Here is a 6,000-nt window from a genome sequence, read left to right as displayed (position 1 = left end):
GAGCACCCAGGGCACCTGCGCTGACCCCCAGCCCTGCAGCCTTTGGCCTCAAAGGCTCTGCCTCCTGTATGAGGCACCCGGATGCCGTGGAGATGGGCACAGCTGCCCACACCCTGCACCCAGCAGGGACCTTCCCGGCAGCTGTTCCAGGAAGGGCTGGAGAGGAGGAGACGGGGATGGGATGGCGGGTTCACACCAGCTCAGCACTTTCACAGCTCTCGCCAGCCCCGGCACACCCGGCTCATCACATGCCTGCTCACACCCACCCCCCGCGCCTGCCCCGGGCCCCCAGCCAAACCCACAGCAGAAAGGGTGGAAAAAAAATCCAGTAAGCAACTGACCGTTTTCCAGCTTCACCACAAAACGTTCCTGACGTTCTGGGTGCGTGCATGCACGAGGTCCCAGGTCACAAGGTGCTGGCAGTGGTGGCACAACCCCACTGAGGATTGAGGACATGATGGACCCTGTGCTGGGGCACAGCATCACTCACAGTCCCGCAGCACCGGCTACACACTGGCTCTGCTCTGACTGCAGCAGGGCTTGGGGAAGCACTTTTGGGCTGAGAACAGACAGAACTGGCTCAGTAATGAGACCTCCAGGTCAGGGGTTGCAGGAGCAGGACAAGCCAGAGCCAGGCAGTCAGCTGCCACTCCAGAGCTCGCTCCCAGCCCAGTGGGCACGTAGCCGAGCCGCAGGGTGCCCGGGCAGGCCGGTCATGCCGTGAACCGGGCAGTTGCCTGCAGTTGGGTTTTACGCCTGCCGGCCCAGGGAGAGGCCGCACAGCCCCAGCCCAGGTGAGCCTGGACCATGGAAATCCCCAGCTGCCAGAGCCAGGTGCCTGGCCCTGGCCACTGCAGCTCCTGCAGCGAGGGCAAAAGGCAGGTGTTCGGAGATCCCCGGAATTGCCAGTGCCCATCAGCCCCTGCCCCGCATTCAGGACCCTCGGGTCTGTCCTGCTGGCTGCAGGGCAGGGGTGCCCCGTGCACCTGTGTGTGACACCGCACGTGGCAGCAGCTCCGTGACTGCTCCCGATGCCGTGATCACTGTGGGAGATCAATGACCAGGGTGCACCAGCAGCTCCCTGGTGCCGGGACGCGGAGGAAGCTGCCACCGCAGCTTCACACGGACTCGCCTGTTTGTTTGTTTAACACATGAGTCATTCCCCGATCACGGTGTCCCCGATCAAGGCGTCCCCATCCCCATGTCCCCATCCACACTCCACACCTGCCTGTGCTGACTCACCAGTGGGCATGACCCCCCCACTGCCACCCACTGGCCCCCAGCCCCACCGAGGGGGCTACAGCCCCACAGAAACACATGGGATCCGCTCAGGAAGGCAAACGCCGCCGTGCTCAGCAGCCCCTGGGAGCTGGCGAGGGCCAGGGTTAAGAGGGTTTGGCTGAGGGCAGCAGCAGCAGCAGCACCGTGCCAGGTCACGGGCAGTGACGTGGGGGCAGGAGGCCACAAGGTAGCGTAGGCAGAGTGGGTCAGGGTGAGCTCGGCAGAGCCGGGGTGGCTGCATCAGTCATTGTGAAAGTGAATCTGGTGAGCAGGGCCTGGGAACCGGTGAGCGCGAAGGGGGCAGCTGCTGCACCTTGCTCTGACTCACAGAGGCTGCCCGTGCCGTGGCACCACGTCTTGGGCACTGCGTGGCACCACCAGCACAGCACCCTGGGCACTGTACAGTGCCACTGACCCCCAGCACAGTGCATGGCCCTGCTGGCTCCTGGCACAGCACTCTGGGCATCACATGGCACCACTGATTACCTTCCTCTGCAGCCACTTGACCCTGCCCAGGTCCACAGTGCTTCCTGCATGATACTACAACACCCCAGACCCTTGCCCAGCACTGGGCTGAGAGCCAGAGCAGCTGCGGAGCCCGGTGCTAGCGGTGGCTGAGCGCCAGGGGCAGGTGGAGCTGCAGCCACAGCCCAAATCCACGGCAAACCCTGGGCAGGTGGAGCAGCCCTGGCCCCCCACGCAGAGAGGACGCTCCCGCCCCCCGGCTGGAGCTCGGGGTAGCGCCTGGCACCGCTGCCCGGGGGTGGCAGAGCCGGAGCCGCCCGAGACACCCAGGAAACGTGCCCGATCCGGAACCCCACGCCCAGCTGGGGCGGGAGCTGGGGCGTGCGCGGTGCCACCCCGAGCCCGGGGCATCTTCCTCCTGCACGCCCGAAGGCACCGGTTCCCAGGGACCCCGCCGTCCCCACGGCCCAGGGAAGGGACCCGTGCCGCCAGCACGGCTCCGAGCAGCCCCACGGGGACCCCCAGCACCCCCACTCGCGTCCCGCCGGGCCGGCCGCAGGTCCCGCGGGCTCCACGTGGCCGCGATGGCCGGAGCGGCCGGGGGGTGGGGAGCGGCAGGAATCCAGGACTGAGTCACGGCTTCCTCTGCGAGCCCGTGAGTCATCCCGGCAGCGCCAGGCGCCCGGGCCCGGCGTGCGGAGCCCGCGACGCGCACACGTCTGCATGTGAGGGCAACCCCCGCGTGTAGGGGGGCTCTGCACACCCGCCCCGGCGGTGGGCTGGGTGCAAACACTCACACGGATGTGCCCGAGGGCACAAGCACCAACACACGTGTGCACGCGTGTGCTCTTGACTGCCCATGTCCTCCACATGCACAGATTCGGTCGGGAGAGCCCGTCTGTGCAAGGCACACGCGAGTGCAGCCGTGTGAGGATCCATGCTCAGCCCCACGCTGATCTGGGGCACTGCCCTGTCACGCTTGTACATCGGCCTGTGGGGCTGGGGCTCACCTGTGGGGCTGCAGCGGCAGCTTCTCCTGCACCTATGGTTGTGGCTTCTCACTCCCGATGCCCTGGAGAGGAAGAAGAGGCCGTGGGGAGAAGCTGTGTCCAGCTGCAGCTCCCCGCTGTGCCCCTGCTGCATGCCAGAGCTTTCTGCCACCACCTGCACAGCCCCCTGTGCAATAGGTGTCCACAGCACCACATCTGTCCTCCCCACACAGTTGGAGGTGCACAAAAGGATGGCTGCAGGGTCTACACAACCCCCCACACATGCAGCCGTGGGTGCACACGTGTGACCTGCACACACCCTCACATGCAGGACTGGGACAGCCCCTCTGCCACCCGGCAGTTCGCACCCACAGCTCCCCGCTGGCACTCAATGCACTCCACAGGAGGTTTCGGGGTGGTCGCCCCCACTCTGGGGTGAAAAAACCGCACTCTGCAGAGCCGGAGCTCAGTGCCACGACCACAGAGACAGGGGGTGGGCTGGGAGCGGGGGGTGGGGAGGGAAGGTCAAGGTTATGCTGCGCCAAGCCCGGCCCACGATGGAAACCGCCGGGGCCGGGCTCCTACCCCAGCCCCGGGGAGCGAAGGGGGGCCCTCCCCGCCGACGTGGCAGCCGCTGCCCGAACCTCGGCGGGACTGAGCCGGCGGGAGCCCCCCCCGCCTGCAGCCGTGCGAACGAGGGGACCCCCGGGCGGAGCCCCCCGGGCTCTTGTCGCCAGGAATCCCCCCCCATACACACACAGAGGCTCACGGACCCCGGGGCGGTCCCCGGCCCCCCCAGCGCTCCGGCTGTGCAGTGGGAGCGGGGGGGGGCGGTTGCTACGGTAACGGGGCTCCCCGCGCACCGGGATGAATGGGCCGGGAGCGCGCGCGATCTATGAATGAACGAGCGGGGCCGGCAGCACGGAAAGCCCGGAAGGGAGCACGGAGCGGAGCCTGAGGCCCAGTCCCGCCTCCCGGCCGGGACCGCCGGTCCGCGGGAAGTTCCCGCCCGCCCCGAACCCCCCCCGAGCTGCGACCTCAGCTGTGCCGGGAACCGGGGTTGGGACTCGTGGGGTGCCTGGTGCCTTCCCGCTCCCTGCCCGCTGATCCAGGCCGGGCTTTGCCGCCGCGGCGGGCAGGGGTCCGGCGGGCCAGGGGGAACACCCGGCCCGGATCCGGCGGGCGGAGGGGAACGGGGCAGGACCTGACTGTGCCCCCGGCCCGGGACAGCCCCAGACCTCGGCGCCCCTGTGGCCAAGGGGCTCCAAAGCTGGACCTCACCTCGTTCACCCCTGGTACCCCCAGGGCTGATCCCGGTCATGGCTGGGTGCTGCTGCTGGGACGCCCGACGGGACCCCGGCCGCGGGCTGCCCTTCCGGGCTCTGGGGTACCCAGGGCAGAGCGAGGGGGTCCCTGGGGGAGCCTCGGCTCCTTCGGGCCCCGTCCCTGCCAGCCGCTGGGCCCCTCACCTCCGCCCCTGTAAGCGGTTCCCAGAAAGCAGGATGGGAGGGGGGGCAGGATGGAGGCGGGGGGGGCAGGATGGGGGGAGCAGGGCGGGGGGGCACCGCCTCATCTTCCCAGCAGGGCCTGGGTCAGCCCTGGGTGTCACCGTCCCCCAGGACAACCCGTTCCCAGCACAGGCCAGGGGCGGGGAGTGGGGAGGGGGCATTCCTGGGCTGCCTGGGGGCTGAGTCACCCCCGGCCAGCGCGGCCACTCGCACACGCGGAGACACGCCACGGCCACACACACAGCGTGTGCACGGCGCAGAGCACACAGGGACACACGCATGAGGCCGGGTACAGCGACATGAGCGTGCCACCGCCGTGCACCTGGGGACACACGAGCGGGCACACGCGGTGACATGCGTGGGAACACGCGGTGACACACGCAGCTTTGGACACACAGAGACACAGCATCCGTTCTCAGGGAGCGTGTGCACACACAAGCACACACACGCACGCACACATGGATTTGGGGGCGGTGCAGGCACGTGCCCCTCGCAAACCCCCTCCCCGCATCTCCTGAGCATCCTCCAGCTGCGACCAGCACATGTGGGAACCTCCCCCAGCACCCCGTTCCTGGGCGATGGAGGCCGGGGGCTCGGAGGGGGGGCCCCGGGAGCCGGTTGCGGGGGCGTGCGGCCGAGCGTCGCCGGGGCTGCGTCACCGCGCTGACGCACCGTCGCTACCTGTGGGTCCCGCTGCTATAAATAGCCCCGCGCACGCCCCATCTGCCGCTCGCACGGTGCTTTGTGGCGGGGGGGACACCCCGCTCCGTGCTCCCCGAGCCACCGGGGCCCAAGGTCCAGGTGGCCCCATGCCAGCCCCTAAAATCTGAGCGGTGGCCGCGGGGGTAGCGCAGCGGTGGTGGCACTGTGCCACCTGGCAGGGCCTGGGCTGGCAGGGCCAGCACGGACGTCACGAGAGCTCCTCGAGGTCTTCATAAACACGGTGACGCACCGGTGCTGCCCTCTGGCCCCGTGTCCCCACCAGCCCCGTGTTTGCCCTGGCCCCACTGCCCGGGGCCGTGGTATGGGGACGAGACTCCCAGGGCACAGGCTGTGGGTTTGGGGTCACACAGGGGTCACCCCTCAACTGTGCCAGTGTCACCGGGGCCACTGAAGTGCCATCTCCTGTGGATGCCAGCTGTGAGGGGCTGAGCCGGTGCCCCCTCCCACAACACCTCAGCTGATAGATGCCTTTGGGGGGTTCTCCAAAAGGAGGGGAGAAGAGGGATTTGGGGTCTTTTTTGCTGGCAAGGGCGGGCAGCCAGGCTGGGATGCCCAGTGCGACCAGTATCGGTTCCCAGCGCAGCTTCTGCTGCTGCTCTGTCCCCGCTGCGACCTCGGCCGCGGCGGGTGGGGGTCCGCGGGGATGGGCTGGCGCCGCGCCCCCGGCCCCACCGCCCCCGTGATGTCACCGCCCAGGCACGCCGGGCTCCACTGGCCGCGGCTGCCGGCCAGGCTGGGGGAGCCGGGGAGGCCCCGGGCTTGGCCAGGACAACGAGGGGACTCTCTGCCCCACGATGGGCTGGGAGGGAGCCGGGGCCGGGGTTGGGGGGGCTGTTGTGCACGCGTGTCTGGCTGTGTTCCACGTGTGTACGCGTGCACTGCACACCGGCTGTGTGTGCACCCCCACAGCCCAGCCCAGGGGGGCTGCAGCCCCTCGCAGCAGCCGGGGTGCTCAGCCCTCCTCCGGCGACCCCCAGTCCCCCACAGCAGCCTGGGCACGCCGGGGCTGCCCCCGCAGCGGGGCTGTGCTGCAC

Source organism: Corvus hawaiiensis, chromosome 28, assembly GCF_020740725.1.
Source record: "Corvus hawaiiensis isolate bCorHaw1 chromosome 28, bCorHaw1.pri.cur, whole genome shotgun sequence".
Taxonomy (NCBI): Eukaryota; Metazoa; Chordata; class Aves; order Passeriformes; family Corvidae; genus Corvus; species Corvus hawaiiensis.
Note: the sequence above shows the minus strand (reverse complement) of the source record.